Here is an 18,169-nt window from a genome sequence, read left to right on the forward strand (position 1 = left end):
AAAGCCCAACCTAGGTCCCACCTAGGTTTTTTAATTTATGATATAATACCTTTCTTTTGATGATATGTACCTAAGCAAGTCGCATTACTTATCTATATGAATTAATATTTATCAATCTATCCCAGGAATTCGGTTTTGAAAGTAATCTAATATTTAATTTATAAAATTATAGCAAAAATATATATGATAAATAATTGTAAACGTAGGTGGGTTCTTAATCTATGGTTGGTAAAAATATATTTGAAATTGGATGACATTTTTTGATAAGGTTTGTCCAAAGGTTTGTCTAAATACTTTTTGGGTGTGGGTAGGTTTACTTAGATAGGCGCATTGTGTAATTTTATAGTGTATAGTATAGTACAGTATAAGTAAATATAACTAGCGCTGCGGTCTGTGTTTCATCAAGGATACGACTATGGGCATCAAGCATTTATTATTAGTTGCTATAATAAACAACAAGATAATTATTAACATGACTATTCTAAAAATATATATTTAAATATATCTGACAACTCTAAAAAAATTCAAAAGTATCATGAATTTTCGAAGTCCTTACGTGGAATTTAGATCGATAAAAAAGGTATTTAAGACAAAATTTTTAAAAAGAAAATTTTACCCCCACTAAAACTTTCATAAACTTGTTATCAATGCTTAAATAGCTTTTGTTATATTACGATAAATAGTTTCAGTATGTGTGGTTTCCATATAAGTAGATTTTATCGTCTATCTCTGTGGATTACTCTATCAGGACCACTTAGTTTTTGGTACTTTACGGATAACTTATCTGTCGGTCACTGTTATCAATGTTAGAATTACCGCTAAAATATAACTAAACTACGTACAAATTTTTATTGCAGTAATATAAGTCGTTTAAAAAAAATCCGTGCAATATTCTTTAAGTAGTATTGTTTTTCGTTGATACCTAACTATGGTTTATATGAATAGATGTTAGGTACCCTTTGGGGTTTTCAGAAAAAAAATGTCCTTTTTTATCAACTAAACTTGTCATAATCCGTTTAGACTCTAAAGAACATAAATTTCAATATATTAATATATAAAAAATATATATATCATCTGTAGGTTACGTATTAAAGATAGATGAGTGTAATAAGTAATTATCTATTTTATATATTTTCATGAAATAAGGAAATTATAGAGTTAATAGCATTCCTTTTTCGTCAGAATTACATTGAACAGAAAATTACTAAGGACGGTTTCCACCAGTACCGAGTAACAAGATAACATACTAAATGAATATTTTAAATAATATCTATGTATAGGTTGCAGGTACCGATTATCATTTGACGGAACATAAGTTTTATTTCCAAACCATAAATTAAAGTAACACAAAAAATTCATACATGTAATTAAATTGCCCATCGAAAATTATGTATTGAGGTCCATAAATCAATAACTTGATAGGTAATGTTCACACACACACACACAAAGTAATTAACCAATAGGATGTAATTACTGTTTCACTTTTGTACAAGTGAGTGGTTATTCAATTAGGAGATTCCATAGAGATAATCAAATGAATGCAAATAAAATACAAACTATTATTAAACTAAGGAGGAAAGGATTAGCAATTTTAAGGTGTTATTTAGTTTAGCAAATACACAACATTTAAAAAAAAATCAGCATTTCAAGAGCAAAAATGAGGTCTATGATTGATAACAATAAACAAATAAATAAATATATGAACATATAAGTCCTGTTGAAATTTATATTTATGACAGCCAACAGATGAGAGGTAAGTTGAGTTTCAGTTTTACAATAAACATCGGCTGCCGACCCTTAAAGAGAAAATTTATAAAAACAATGAATACAAAAAATACATAAATCATATTTTATCGGAAATAAAGAATTGCGTTTAATAAAGTTTTGTTTTCATTGGTAACTTTAATACCTTTTTCATTTTTTTATTTGTTATTGCTTTTTTTGTTTAAAGGTGGGCTTTTATCAAAGAGTATTCCTTAATGATACAATGATCAAGTTAAAATTTGGCAAAATAATCTTTTATTATTTTTATGTTGTAGCATAATGGGGATATTTTATTGAACTAGGTGTAATTTTGCTTAAGTCCATAGCATTGATTACAATTATTTTTATTTAAATAACAATCGGAGATTGATGTCTAACATTGAACGTCGTATAAATTCTACTAATAATATTAGTAGTTAGTCTTTAAATGTAGCAAGTCGCACGCGTATTAATAGTAGTGGAATTAAACAAAATAATTCTAACTGGGAATATATGGGGATAATATTCCGGTAGATTTTACTGTAAAACAACTGCCTATATTTGTTCAGATTTTTAAAAGTTGATCTAATTATAATTGGTACTTTCTCACTGTCAAATATCTCATTATTTAAATATCAGTAATAGTTTTTCTTCTATTTTAGTTATTCGTCACCAGTATTACGCTATAATGCACAAACTATACCTTATGACGAAAGCAAAATTGCGTGGGCTATTTGTTTTAGTAAGCTAATTTTATACACATTATGATATATAGACGTACTCTAAAATGTTTAACGTAAAAATTACTGATATTAAACATATGACGTCAAGTTTTAGTAAAAAAGTATGATTCAGTTAAGTAATTTATAAATATCGCCACCTGAAAGAAACTGGGCTGCTAAAGATGAATTGGTAAAACAATCCATTCCGGAGCGATCTTGTGTGAATTTTAGTTGAATAAATACTCACAATTCGAAGAATATTCTAGTTTGGAACTTGCTTATTGTTTACAATTTGAAAGCTGTGATTGTGTGATGTGATAAAGAAATGTATATGTTTTCAGTCATAACAATCCTGTCACATTGTTACAAATTTGTAATATTTATGTGATTAAAATAAACAAATTTATCTAGTAAATAACATATAGTTGAAAATCATATATCATTTGTGTTATTATTATTTTCCATAATTTTAATATTAAATTTATGTAATAAATGTACCTATCCATTACTGAATGCTTTTTTAATATTTTATACTGGGTATAAATGTTAAATTTTTTGGTTTATTTTTATTTTGTATTTATATATAATGTATTTTAACGATTTTTATTGTAACTATATGTAAATTCATGGAAATATGGCATTGTTATTACTACTTTCAAAGCTATTAGACCTCTAATGCAATCCTTAACACATACGTCATCCGGACTGGAAATTAACATGGAAGTCCCAGTAATAGTTATTGCAAACGTTGATTCTCAAATAACTAGGTCATTGGTGTTTGAATGCACCAGTGGTATCTTCATATCAATCAATCAAATTTAATTCCAGTTTACTAATGAAAAGTTGGAATATATTAATTTACCTTCTACTACAGTAACTACATTAATATAATATATTAACTAACCCGGCAAAAATTGCTTTGCCCCCTACTGACATGTACCGGCTTCATTTTTATGGTTCCTTAATGTGAAGATATGTCCGTCCGTTCATTCGTCTGTCACTGCGTTATATCTCATCAACTAATAATGTTATCAAACATTTGAAATTAAAATTTGGAATAGTTTTACAAATTCATTGGTCTACATATATTACAAAATATTTTTAATATCTATGCCAGGACCTAATACTCGAAATTATAGTACATACACAAAATTTCAAAATTGGGCTACTAGTCCAAATAGAGTATTATATGATAAGACTTCATTTATATATTTTATAACTGATTTTTATTTATTTTTATGTCGCGTAATTTTTCCAATTAATATTGCAAAAGTTAGAAAAAAGGATTATCCCTTCTACCTTCTTATATCCTAATTTTCTGAAGCGTAAAATCTATAATATTTAAAATTTATAAAGATATATGTGAATATTGAAGGAAAAATAAAACGTTCTTTCTAATAAGCACCGGTTTTGTAAAATTATCAAAATACCTCAAAAACAAACTATGATATGCAGTCCCGTTTTTAATCACAATAATAATATACTATTAGCCATCTATTTTATATGAGAAATACAAAAAATAATCTCATATTCATGTAAAGAACCAGGGTGTACGAGTTCAACAAACACCTGATCGCCTTTTTAAGGAGATAAAAACTATCCTATATTTAAAGTTAGAGCAAATAACATATTTGAAAAGTTTCATTAAAATTTGTTGAGCAGTTTCGTGAATAATGTTCCTGTGTTTTCACATTAAGTAGGTACGTAAAAGAGTTTGTATTTATGTCCATAGAAGTATCAAGTAGGTAGTACAGTTTGCGGCAAATAACTTGAACATAACATTGAACAATACTCAGACGCTTATCTACTTATAATTTTATATGTGGTATTAAAATCTCGCCCGAATGGCAATACACACAAAATACGTACTTACACAAACTGCTGCTCATCAGAATTAATTTTCGCTTTTTGTTTATAAAGTAAACTCATGATACAGCTAAAACCACCACGAGACAGGTCATTCTATTATAATTGTTATTAATATGTGTAAATATCGTAAATATGAAAATACCAGATTCACATTGCCATACAAAAGCAACATCAGATCATCAAAAGCAACTACTTTACCAGAGGGAGACTTTGTACAAAAGTCGTTTGTTTGTGTACCTCTGTCCCATTCATGTTTCAACCGTAAAGCAGTTGTGTTTGCATGGCTGTGTTTCGGTTTGAAGGGTGGGATATGGTGTAAATTTACAGGGTACAGAGAAATAATATCTGAGTCCTCAGGAGAGGCAACGCATAGGCGAAACAGTGTACTCTGTTATATCCATGGTACTATTCATGTATATAGGCGACGGTTACCGCTTTCCATCAGGTGGGCCGTCAACTTATTTGCCATTCTAAGTTATATAAAAAAAACTCCGTTTTAATAATCTAGTATTGTTGAATTATTTTACAGCTCACCAACCCACCTAACAGTAAGTAGTCACTATGGCTAGAGATGTTATATGCGTGTTGCTGACTTTATTATTATAAATGAGAAAGTTTATAACAATCGCCACCCAAACTGTGAAACGAACGGTTAACACTAGGTATAGTATTATATTAGCTGTGACACTAGACTTCGAGCAGTGATCTAATAATTTTCCTAAATTCACCTCTAAACGAAGACGTCGTTTAGAGATGAACCATGTGTCGCAAAAGGCGCGTGAACAAAATGGCAGTCGAAGATTGATAGTTAATATGAAAGCTTGTGGAACTTCTGACAGTAACAATGATAGTCAATCTTCGAGTGTTGGCAGTTACACACATGCTAATAGTAGCTGAATTAAATATATAATAATCCTATTTAAATAAGCAGTGTCAGTAATTAAGTTTACTTGAATAAAAAATATGTTATATATACCCGTGGGTGTCGCAACAGGCGACTAAGGGAATTTAATAGTCCAGGGAATAGATAACAACGTTCCTCTTTAAACATTACCAAAGCCTAACTACGGCTGCCAACCCGCCTGCTAAGCGTGGCAACTGTTGGTAAATCACGCATCAGAGGAAAACCTATGTTCAGCAGTGAACAAGCAATGGCTGATATGATAATAATAGATTTCGTATCTAAATTCTAGAAGTTGTTATTTCTATAAAATTTTAATATTCAAATGAATGCCGAATAATGAATTTTTCGGCATTCATTTGACTAGAAATGTTATTGTATAATTAAAAATTTGTACATAATTTAGTTGAATGCACTCTGTTTTTAATTTGACTTTATTTATTAATTATGCATTGTTTTTTATATCAATGATAAATATAAAGTTATTTGCTGCTATCTGTACATATGTATAGAGACGCTTTTAAATTATTAAGAATAAATTATTAATTGCATGGAAAGCGACGGCCGTTTATGGCGTGGCCCTTTTATGAGGTTTATTTAACCACAGCCTGACCTCAAAATACGAGTTATTTATCTGCTAAAAGAGGTGAAACACGTGTTGAACTGTTGATTTATATCTACCTACCTTCTAACAGTGAAGGACTGGCGATCATTAAGAGATGAGGTCATCGGTAAACATTTTAGTAAACGTAATGCAATAGAAATTAATGTAGGTGTTAGGGTGGTGCTCGATCAAGAAAGATCAGTGAAAACAAAAATACCTAAAGACGTTCACGGAAATGAATTATATTATAAAACGATCAAATTTTTTTGTTAAATTATATTTTACGTCGAGTTAACAACGTCTAATAACTTCACTTATTTTTGTTAATGATTACTTGTAACTGCGATACTTAATTCGAGAAACGATTGTTTCGTGTAAAAGGATTAATGTTTAATCGTGCTATTACAAGGATCTATGGGTCTAATTGCCTTGTTGAATTATTACTATAATGAAATATTTTTATATTCTCTTACTACTTACGCGCTTTTATTTCAATTTTTGTAATAGAATAGTAATCCATCATCATATCGGCATGACAACATGACGAATGACTGTAAAATTTAAGTTAACTGAGTTAAATAGATAGGTACAAACGAAAGTTGCATATACCAGCAATAGTTAAACTATTAAACTAACCATTGGCTCGTAATAACTGGTAGCTTGTGTGATGATGATTCTATACCTAATGTTTTGTTACATTTATTTATGACTATTTATGTTCATGACTTCGTTTACTGAGTCGTACTGAGCAACAAAATTCCAAATATGGTAGAACTCCTATTTAGTTAAACTTAGTAGTTTACCAAATTTTATGAGTCATGACAATTCTATAAGTTAGTACGTTAAAGTGCCTAGGGGTTAAAAATAAATATAGTTTTTCACATTTTTATAATATTCTGCTATATATATATGCGATGCGAATAATTGTTAAAGAAATATTGTTAAAATATGAAAATATCTTTTGAGTAGTTTTAGGTACAAATATACGCGTACGTTGCAAGTTGTATTTTGAAAATTCATCACGTATACGGCTTAGAATTTATCCCTCAATGCCGCAGCAGCATATCGAGGAAAATATCTATTGCTTATATTACTTTGTATAAGAAAACTTCAGAAAATATACAAGTATATGGCAGGCGTAATCTGTATAACTATTTATATTTTTATATAATACTATTTGAGCAGTATTTAACTACCAATACCTATGTACTTTGTTTTCTATCTAGAAGATTGATAAATAATAATGAAAATAAAAAAAATAATTGCCTTAACCTAACTAATTATATTATCCTTACCAATATTATAAGTGTGAGAGAGAGTTCTTTGATTGTTTGTTACCACTTGACGTTTCAAAGGCTTGGTTTATCGTTTTGAAGTTTGGTATACTCATGGTACTCGTACAAGAGACGGAGAAGGATATAGGTTACTTTTTATCCGCGTCAAGAAATCTATCCAGGTCACAAGGACAAAATCGCTGGTAAATCTAGTTTTATTATAACAACACTTTTTTGGGTTTTTAAACGTTTACAACGTTTGTATACAATAGTTTGTATCAAGAAAACATATGCGAGTTGCGTTGCATGTAGTATGGCATGAATTGCGAACGCAATGCCTAACGCGACTTGCTACACAGTTATTCGCTTATGTTTTTAGGTTGTGCTGCTTTAATACGACGCACAATAGATACTCACTCATTATTTTTTCTAACACATCCAGTTTTATTCCTTATACATCCTTATCTTGCTATAACATCCCACTTTAGGACACAGGTTTTTCTATTAGAGGAGAACATAGCCTTTTACTATTAAGTAAATTGGGTGGATTCGAATAGGTTTTTTATAGTTATTCTTTTCTCGCACTGGTGCATTTCGTTTTGTTTCCTAAACGCCTTTAATGACAGAACAAAATAAGTCGATAATATATACGCGTTCGTATTCCGTTTCTACATGGAAAAACCACCACGTGATCCTTATTCATTTGGCAGTAATTATTCGTGTTTTCTTTTATACTCTTCCCCTACGCTTCCCTAATTATACTGGTTAAATAAAATACTATATAAATGTGTGTCTTAGATTTGTTTCGTAATATAAAATAAAAAAAATTTGCGTAGACTTTGGTATTCATATAATATATTATATTTATTAGGAATTGACAATATATAGGCGAAATAATCTGTTTTCTGTGTTTTAAACAATGTTATTTGTCATGACTAAAGGAACTTAATGGTAGAGGGATTAGCAGTGGCGTCCTTATGACATCTCTAAAAGCCTAACTGCGGTTGCTAACCTGCTTGAAAAGCGTAGGATCTACTGGCAAAACTCCCCTTATGGGAAAGGCTTATGTTCAGCAATGAACAATTAACTGGCTGAAATGATGATGATAATGATTTGTTATTAAAAAAATGCGGCTCAGTTAAGCATGTGGCAACATTCTTTGCGTGGTAATTAGTAATTTCTATCTTAATAACTGGATAATGTAATAAGGTCCAACTTTTACCTTATTTATATATATATATATACACATACATATGACTGTGTACATGATAATTATGTATTAGTGTGTAGGTAATATCCGCAGTCAATACTTATTACTTTTATGTAACTAAAGATTGTATGGTATAATGAAAAGGGTATAAGAACTTTGATATAGGTAATTATAACTGTTGCCTTCGTAAATATTTCTATCGGGCGTTTAGTGTAACGTAAATAAATATTTCCCGCTTGCTAGTTTATGATTGTGCTTTCGTGAAAGTATTTGTGTATTGGTAATGGCTGCCATGCTCCAACACCCAAATAAACTGACTTCATTAAATTATAGTCGTATACAGTTGATTAAAAAGAAACAGAAAACATTGTACCTGGCAATTCTCCATGCAACAATGGTGTGCATTTTGACTGAAACATGAAAATATTTAATATTCCTGATATTTACTGAGGGTAATTGCGACAGGCGTGACATTTGATATATCGTGCATGAATTATTAAGAGAAATGATAGATCTTCATACATCTCGGCTTACACGGACGAGTAAATGTCAAGTACCCGTAATAATAAATATAAGCAATGATTGAAATAGATCTAAGTAGGTTCAGGTGGTTTAAGAGAAAATAAAGGATACAAAATTATTGACCGTATTTCAAAATATTTTTAATGCATAACCTTTTATTTGTGAATCCTCTTTGAAAAAAAATCCTTACAAAGACTCGATTAGGTGGCATTCGAATCTACATCTCTTTTATATCCAAAGTATAATCCTAGTTAAATCACAGAAGTAATATTATTATTCGGTAAATTATCAATTCTTTTTTCAAATTGGGAATCCCATTGCATCCGACAAAAGCATTCAAATAGTACTTCTACGAATTTGAGATCATGCACACAAGTTTCAATTATTCAGAAATCAAATTGACTAGTAAAATACTAATATTTTATAATATACAAATACCTACTTGTTATCAAATATTAACGGAATGATTTATTAAAGTTCTGTATAAAAAGTTTTATTAGCATATTTTTATAGAAAATATTTTTTTACAGGGTACAGAGGAATAACATCTGAATCCTCAAGAATGGCAATGCATGGGGCGTATCTCTCGCGTAGTATACTCTGTTATGTCCATAGTACTGTTTATGTCTATAGGCGACGGTTACTACTTTTCATCAGGTGGGCCGTCAGCTTGTTTGCCATTCTAAGTTGTATAAAAAAAATCTAATCAGAACCGTTGCAACTCAAATAACGTCGTAGTTTTCTCTTTGTCTAAACAAAATTGTTTATAACATGTACGGTTTTAGTTTATAAACACAGACGTAAATCCGCTTTGCTTTACGTGATTAATGACTAGTTATTTCCAAAATAATTATAACAAGTTTTCATTACTGATTGGAGCGCATTTGAAATGTTTACGTAAACAAAAGAAAAAAAGCGATATGATGATGATGATTGCATAGATGCATGTGCTGCACTTACGAACGAGAGGCGCGCCGGTGTGGCGGGATCGATTTAGCGGCTCCGGGGACCGCCGGCCATCGGATCCCTGTCGACAATGCTTGAAACCACCACACAGCACTACACTCCTCCACAATAATCTTGATTTATTCACTGATCAGATCCACGAAGTCTAGTTTCATATAACATCACTGTGCACTATTAAATCTTTCAGTTACTGGTATTCGAATTTTAAAAAATTGGCTCAGGTCTTGTTTATAGTTCTTGTTCTTAGTATTCTGTATTTACTTCTTTTTTGTTATTCCAATTTATCAACAAAATATTTACCGCTAGGTGGCATACGAACTTCCATTAGTTACGTTTATCTAATGATATCTATTGGTTTGAATATCGATTCAGTTATCGTGCGGGAGATAGGTAATATATCGAATATTTATGATAACGGTATTGACAGCCAAGGGTCGACCATTCTGCTGTGATTTTAAATTAAATTAGACACAGCGAATGCTTTTATCTATTATCGGATACAATTGGGAGATACAAAGAATATATTAATATTTGTTTTTTACAAATACGGGTCATACGACCCGTATTTGTAAAAAAAAATTATTAAGTGTGTAAGAAAAAATTAGAAAATAGACAATATATCTACGTTTTAATTTTATTTATTATCTGTTTTCTGTGAAATTTCTAAATACTTAAATAATATAAGGTAACATAATAACGTGCGATTATCAATAATTTTAAATAACCAAGTCTCAAACTTTGTGGGATGTCTTTTGAATATGACAACGGACAAAGGGTATTTGGTATCAATGCTGGCAAAGGTAGGTATAATGATGGATGATATTTCTCGGGTTCAAGCGGAAAGGCGCCTATTATGTGAATGTAAATATCGATGAATGAGTTCCCTCACTAAATTTTACCAGATTTATAATACATTAAAAATAGATAACGTGCTGTGAAGGTAAAATATAACAAAAATATCTACTTTTACTTAGTTTATCTTACGAAAGCTAAAAGTATTAACGTAACTAGATGTTATAATTGTTAGATAAATGAAATTTTCTTTCTAAACAAAGATCAGAAAAAATGGCTAAACAAACTAACTATATGATTATTTTAATTCTTAGCTCTTGTTATAAGAAATCGTTTAAATTTAAGCATAAAGAAATAAGGTAATACAGAAGATAAAAAAATTGTAATTAGTACACTTACAATTTTCATCAATTAAATTAATAAAAATAAACCATAAAAATTGCACTGTTTGCTGATTACATATACATTGAATACTATTATTTTATAGTTCATACCAATAATGCCATCCAATAAACATTAATATATTGTAACTGACAGCTAAACTCAATTCATAACTTTTACATTGGCAACAACAAAAGAAAAAAAAATCTTCGCACAATAGATTGAACAAGTAACAGTCATTAGACACGTGCTTTTGAGCGGAAAACTCGTTGTTTACCACGAGTGTCGGATGTCGCGCGGCGAAGCAGCGAGTGCGCGGCGTGAGACTGCGTTCGGGCCGGGCGGGCGCTGGGCGCGTCGGGCGGCGACGAGATACGTGAGGGGCGCGGGCGCGCGGCCGGGTGGCGCAACAGATACGCCACAGGTTGGGCGGCCCGGGCCACCCCCCGCCATAGCGCCCACACCTCCCGACTCTACACGCCAATTTACATCCTCATTATCGCCTCCAGAGTCAGCATCCAGTGGCACCTTCCACGCACCACTAGCTGCCTTTCTCTTCGCCACTACTCGTAAATAAAAAAGCCCAATTTCATTGAACGAGTTTTACTATACGTACTCGGAGTAGATTTGTACATAAGTATGTATACATAACTGTTAGTATATTTATATCTAAGAAAGCATTTCTCACACCCCAGATTCTCTAAAACACTAAAGCTTTTCATCAGAACAAAGATTTTCGGCTCAGAATAAAGCCCAAAGGACAAAGAGTTAGAACATACCTGGAACCAGCTAGATTTATAGGAAAAAAACAAAATACGGTCATGTAGTTGTGCAACAAAAGAATGTTTTCAAGATGCTGATAGAACGTTAAACGAAAACTGAAAGAGTTAAGTAAAAATAAGGATTTATATGATTGATCCTTCGCCTTTTCAGGAAATTACATTATCGATGTAGCAATGTTTGTTACATCGATAATAAAAAATAAATTGACTAATTGCATCGTATACATATAGTAATGCATTTCATTATATTATTATATTTATTTTAGTCATTATAGTTCACTTTGGAAAACACTCCTAGATCTTTATGATGTCGTCCAATTATCAATTCACCTCCGTATAAAAAAATTGCTTTTACACCTCACTCGTTTACATTATTTGCTATCTTTTATTTCATCTACTCTGGTTTTCTGTAGATATTCATATTTTCGATTCTAACACGCATCAAAATTCCAAGCATCCCTACATATCGAGCCGATTAATTTTATTTGGTTTGTAGCTATAGCACCATAATTTCAACTTTAGACCTTCACTACCACATAATAGATCCATTGCATGAAAAATTATATAATTTTACACTTACATAACTATAATAAAATACAGAATGTTTCAAGAAATAAAAAGTATAGAGTAGGTACCTACAAAAAATTGGACATTTACAAATTACCAAAGCTAAATAAATTTAATAATGAAATTGCATAATTTCACATACGGATAGATACTATTTACATAATTTAAATAGAAGATCTTTTTAGTTATTAAAATATATATTGATATCTAATATGCTTCTGATCGGTATTATATATTATACTATTAGCTTATAACGTTTATTGGTTACAATGGAATTTATGGTAGGTAAGTATATTATATCAAAGGGAGGATTACCAGTGCTGTCGTATTTTAGCCTGTCTTCAGTAAATATAGATATACGCGTAAGGGTAATAACTATATTTGAGAATATTTATTGACTAGGAAGGTAATTTTATTCTATGATTTTTATAGAACTGATATAGAACTTTCTGATACGTGTTGTACTCGTATTTATTTATAGTTTTACTACCAACATTAATTTGACTGTTACGTTATGATTTAAATCATTATTAACTTTGTACCATAATTATTGTCGATGCCTATTATTATGCTCCGGGTCCATTATTATAATTACACTTGTGTAAAATAAATCTCTTTTCTCTTTTGTTTCAATCGGCTTCAAAGAGGAACATTTTTGTGCTATTTGATATTTTTTTCAACTTTAATATGATTTTGATGATACTTCCATTCCTTGTCATGCCTTTCCGAAAAATTCAATCTCTAAATATTTTTAAGAGCAAACTTAAAGTGTATCTTTTATCTTTATGAATATTATGGTTGTATATATCCTATCCGTTTTCCAAATTTCATACAATACCATTTAGTAGTTTTTTTTTTGCGTGAAATGAATAAAAACGCATATATAAAATAAAACTAATGGTTATGTATAATTGGTTATGTATAATACAATTTTATATAATTCTTTTTGTTTAAAAGTTGTCTTATATTGTACATTATACTATTCACTGACATGAATGCTTCTTTCCTCTTTGGGTTTTCTGAAAGAAAACTCTTATAGAGTTAAGCCCGCCTTTGTACATTCCTTTTCTCCTACTATATATCTGTATGTATTATCTTTGGTCTGTTTTCTATTGTATATTTTGATTATTTAATCAATATTGTGTACACACGTATTTTACCCATACAATTTTTATCAATATTAAGTCTGTTTTATGGAACGTATTAAATTTACTTTATTATTATTTACTACGAAGTTAAATTTCTAGGTTAGTTAATTTACCTACTGATTTTCAGAATAACATTTTACGAAATTTCTTCTCCAAGATTTGTCAAATGAGATAGTTTAAAATTATGATAGGAAACTATTCCTATTGTGAATATTTTATACACATTACGTTCGATATTAGAAAATGAAAAAAAGATTATATTTTCATTTTCAGCAATAACTATCTGAATTAAGCATGCATGAAAAGAAGAAATATATAAATATGAGTTTACGTGATAATAAATGTTTAATAAAGCTTTTTGTATTATATATTTTTTTATTTAATCTTTAGTGCTTAATAAATAAGTATGAATGGTACTGATTACTATGTACAAATATTATAAATGTGAAGTTAGTAATGATACTTCAACGTTAATTACTCAATATGGCTCAATAAATAAAATTTTGACTCAGAGCTCCCTGCCGAGGTTTTCCCAAGAGACTACAGCATGGGGTTCATCAAAAGGGAGGTAAAAAGGTTTCTTCAGGGTCGGCAACGCTCGCGTAATACCTCTGGTATAGTAGGTGTTCATAGGCTACGGTAACCACTTACCATCAGGAGAGCCGTATGCTTGTTTGCCACCTCAATGGTAGCAAACAAGCATACGGCAAAAAAATAGATATCTTGGATTATAGTATCGTTTATCCTCTTCACGTGAATAATTATTTCTTTCTAACGAAAAATAAAATGACAAACTTGACTGAGAGATGTAGTCTTCTTTAGTGTCTTCTATCGCCTATTTCATAGGGAGTGCTCAGAGGAACTTAATTCTCTTATTCCACCTTTCTTTTTCGATATCGCACCACTAGGTTATGCTAAAGATTATATCCATACACGGTTGACCGCTCGCAGTCGCGTACAAGTAAGTTTGTCAACTCTTACTTGAACCGTACCATAACAATGTGGAATGGCCTTTCCCGTGACGTGTTCCCTTCATCATATAACCACGAATCCTTCAAAGGTAGCGTGAAAAAGTACTCAGTGAACCGATTCAGTGCAGCCAACCGTTGGAGTAAATAATAATCTTTTCGGTTGATTGTATTCATGGACCATATTATATTTGTGTGTGCTCAGAATGGTGTGGTCATTTGTCCTGCTATAATATAAAAAAAGTGGCAGTACTTATGATTACTTGTGATGATATTGATCTGTTCCACACAAAACCGCAAGCAATTAAATTGCATGTAGCAAAATCATTCTTTGGTTCTCGCCCTGCTGCACCTAATTGACTATTTTAGTAACGTTGTTTTGCTTTATATTGTTTTTGTTTTGTTATTATATATTAAGCTAAAAGGTGTCTCATCAAAATTTATAACTTTTTAATTATTATATATATGTGTATATATGCGTGTGTATGTATATGTATATGTGTATATATGTATGTATGTATATATTTTGCTTATATAAAAACCGATCAATTGTGTCATTACGCAAATGTGAAAACGATTCATGGCTTAACATAGATATAAATTTGATTATGTATTGACTGTAATTCAGCTGTACGTTTTCAAAAAAATAAATAAATAAATTAGCAGAGAAAGTTTCTAACAGGATTTAACTTCTTATTGTTCACATGTTTGTATTACTCATTTGAAGTACAATTAGTAAGTATTGTTATATGTTATTATTTCTAGTAATTTTCAGAACGTCTCTATCGTCGTATATAATCGTCTCATAGACAATATATATAAAAAGCGATTTATCGTTTGTTATAACATAACTTTTTTTTTATTGTGGGCTACTTATAGACGTGCTTGAATAAAAACGTTCATTTATGATTATACATACATACATACATACATATCCGTCACGCCTGTCTCCCATTAGGGTGGGAAGATACAATGGAACACCAAATGCTTCGATTCAAACAAACCATTTATGATTATATACTTGGTAAATTAATAAATGCAAATTATTAAAATAATTTATAATAAAGATAATTACAAGATATAAAAAACTTCAAAACGGTTGAAAATAGAACCTTCTATACCATACGGAAAGTCCCAGATTCTCAATTTACAAATTTAAATATTTGTTTTTGTTTTCGTATAACATTTTTGCATTACCAAATTGGAAGTAAACAAATACCAAGAGAGCGTGTTCGTTGTTAACGTCGTTAGCTTTCCTAATTTGCAGCTTTAATTCGGGTTAACCAATCTATTACATACCTATCCCATTTCGTCTTCGAATAGCTGTAGGCAGGATTTCCGGTTTCCAATTAAGCTTTATACAGGATACGGATTTTTTAGGTCAAATATTCACATCGAAAGATGGAATAAGGGAAATGATAAAAGGATAAAAACTCAACGAACACGGACAAAACAATTATATCGCATCACCGATAAAACTTCAACAGTATCTTTTCCAACCTTGATATTCACAAAATCATAAGAACCCTGATGGAGTCATAATTAAAAAAAAAGATGGAATAGGAACTCGTAGTAATAAGCTTTGACCTCATAAGTCGGAAAAGATATATTATCACCGATTCCATAGGGCACATAAAAAACGATACCTCTTATATGTATATATATATATATATATATATATATATATATATATATATATATATATATATATATATATATATATATATATATATATATATATATATATATATATCAATATATAGCAATGGCAATAACTATAACTAATAATGATATAACTATTGAGTACTGTGTGTATACTACATAAACTATATACTACACTATAACTACTACATAAACTATCGTCACTAAATATGTTTACATCGGGTAAATAGCGATAAAAAACAATATTCATGATGTTATTATTCTCCAAAAAGTGTTATGAAAAAATGTGTATTTTTCAAATAATAAAAATTAAGATTTATTTTAGATTTATTAGAATAAAAATTAAGACTTTGACCTTTGACTCCACATAGGTTTAAGTACCACATACTACGTCAAAGACGCCTTTGAAATATAAAAAATAAACATATTAAATATTATTATTTACACCACGTGTATTTGTTAGACGCTGTAAGTACACGAACTAATATTTCACTCATAAAATAGCGTTACGTTCCCGTTAAGCCTATAGAAAAGACAAACCTCGACTGACATCAGCGTCACGTTATAATATTGAATAGATTAATTATATAGTAGACATTGATATACAAAATACTCAAGATTCACATTTCCATATAACAATAAAGCCACTTTCATCACCATGGTTCTACAAGCCGTGCGGTATTCAGCCTTCCGTATACATTTTTGAGTATACTTCGTCCGGTAAGCCTCTTTTATTATATCACTCCATCGTGTTGGAGCTCTTCCTCGATTCCTTCCTCGAGGAAAAAGAGTTTCCTTTAATATGACCGATAACAATAAGTATCTTTAAATTAAATTAAATCGGCGCTTCTTCTTTTTTTTCTTCATCTTTGATACTTATATATATTAGTACCTTGGATTTTTGCTAAATTTCATGCGTGTTTCCATGGGACTTCATAAATAATTATCTCTATGTTTTAAAAATACTGTTATTGGCACTGTTAGGTCTATTGTTCTAAAACTGTAATGTATATTGTTGTTAATTAATCTGTAAATGACTGTTGCCATAAATAAATAAATAAATAAATTATCTAATAATTAGGTAATTATATCATTATCATCATATTAACCTTTAATTGTCCACTGCTGAACATACGCTTCCCCCTTGGGGTATTTTGTCAATAGTTGCTACGCTTGGCAGGCAGATTGGCAACCTCAGTCAGGCTTTAGAGATATTTTAAGAGGAACGTTGCTGCCCATCTTTCGCCCTCCTTAGTCGGCTCTTACGACACTCACAGGATAGGAAGGGTGGCCTATTCTATGCTGGGACCACACGGCCATAGGTAATTATATACAATTGAAAGTTACTCCCCTAAAGTAGTGACCTCCTTCTTATTTGAAATCGCTTAAAGATATGTCGTATCAGCCGTTAATTGTCCACTGCTGAACATAATTTCTCTCATAAGGGGGGTTTGTCACGCTTAGCAGGCGGGTGTGCAACCGCAGTTTGGCTTTTGGTGATGTTTTAAGATGGACGCTGCTGTCTATTCCTCCACTATAAGCTCTGTTAATCGCCTCTTACGACAACCATGGGAAAGAAGGGATGTCCTATTTTATGCTGGGACCTACGCGACTATTAAACAATATGTTTTGTACTTATTTATTTATAAGCTTTTTTTCGCAGTTATTTAAATTATTTATTATACAGATTTGGATAAAAATTGTCCTAAAGATAATTTGTACAGATGAAATTAAGAATAATGACGGTCTTTGGTATGTTTGTATATTTTATCATTATTTATAAAATCGATATTGCGTTATATCGATTTTATAAATAATCAGATTAGGAACGCACTTAGCGTTCTTAATTAATAAATAACCAAATTGAATCAACTATTTCATAAATTAGGTCATTAGATTAGCATGAGTATGAAGAATAGAGGTATATAGATTTAGCTACATCGGTTTATTTTTAATCTGTAATAGAGGCCCTCGTTTAATAAAGTAACTTCATCAGATTGTGAGGTATTGATTTCCATTACGAAAACACGGTAATGGATTAAACGATAAGTGAGACAG

General features: G+C 30.6%; 1 protein-coding gene across 12 annotated transcripts in view; it reads right to left on the reverse strand.

Annotated features, from left to right (window-relative positions):
* Positions 1-11,316, reverse strand: part of LOC113517221 (potassium voltage-gated channel subfamily H member 8-like) — a 78,048-nt gene extending 66,732 nt beyond the window's left edge. For 2 of the 12 annotated variants that reach the window (XM_052894637.1, XM_052894636.1), the window contains exons 1-2: positions 11,003-11,316; positions 9,806-10,113 (exon numbers count right to left, since the gene is read on the reverse strand). The gene's annotated coding sequence lies outside the window, so the exon portion shown is untranslated. Of the gene's footprint in view, positions 1-9,805; positions 10,160-11,002 lie in introns of all 12 variants that reach the window. The other 10 variants (XM_052894635.1, XM_031912458.2, XM_031912463.2 and 7 more) reach the window with 9 other exon arrangements.
* Positions 11,317-18,169: the final 6,853 nt, after the last annotated feature.

This window comes from Galleria mellonella, unplaced genomic scaffold (assembly GCF_026898425.1).
Source record: "Galleria mellonella isolate WM207_F2 unplaced genomic scaffold, CSIRO_AGI_GalMel_v1 utg223, whole genome shotgun sequence".
In the NCBI taxonomy this organism is placed as follows: Eukaryota; Metazoa; Arthropoda; class Insecta; order Lepidoptera; family Pyralidae; genus Galleria; species Galleria mellonella.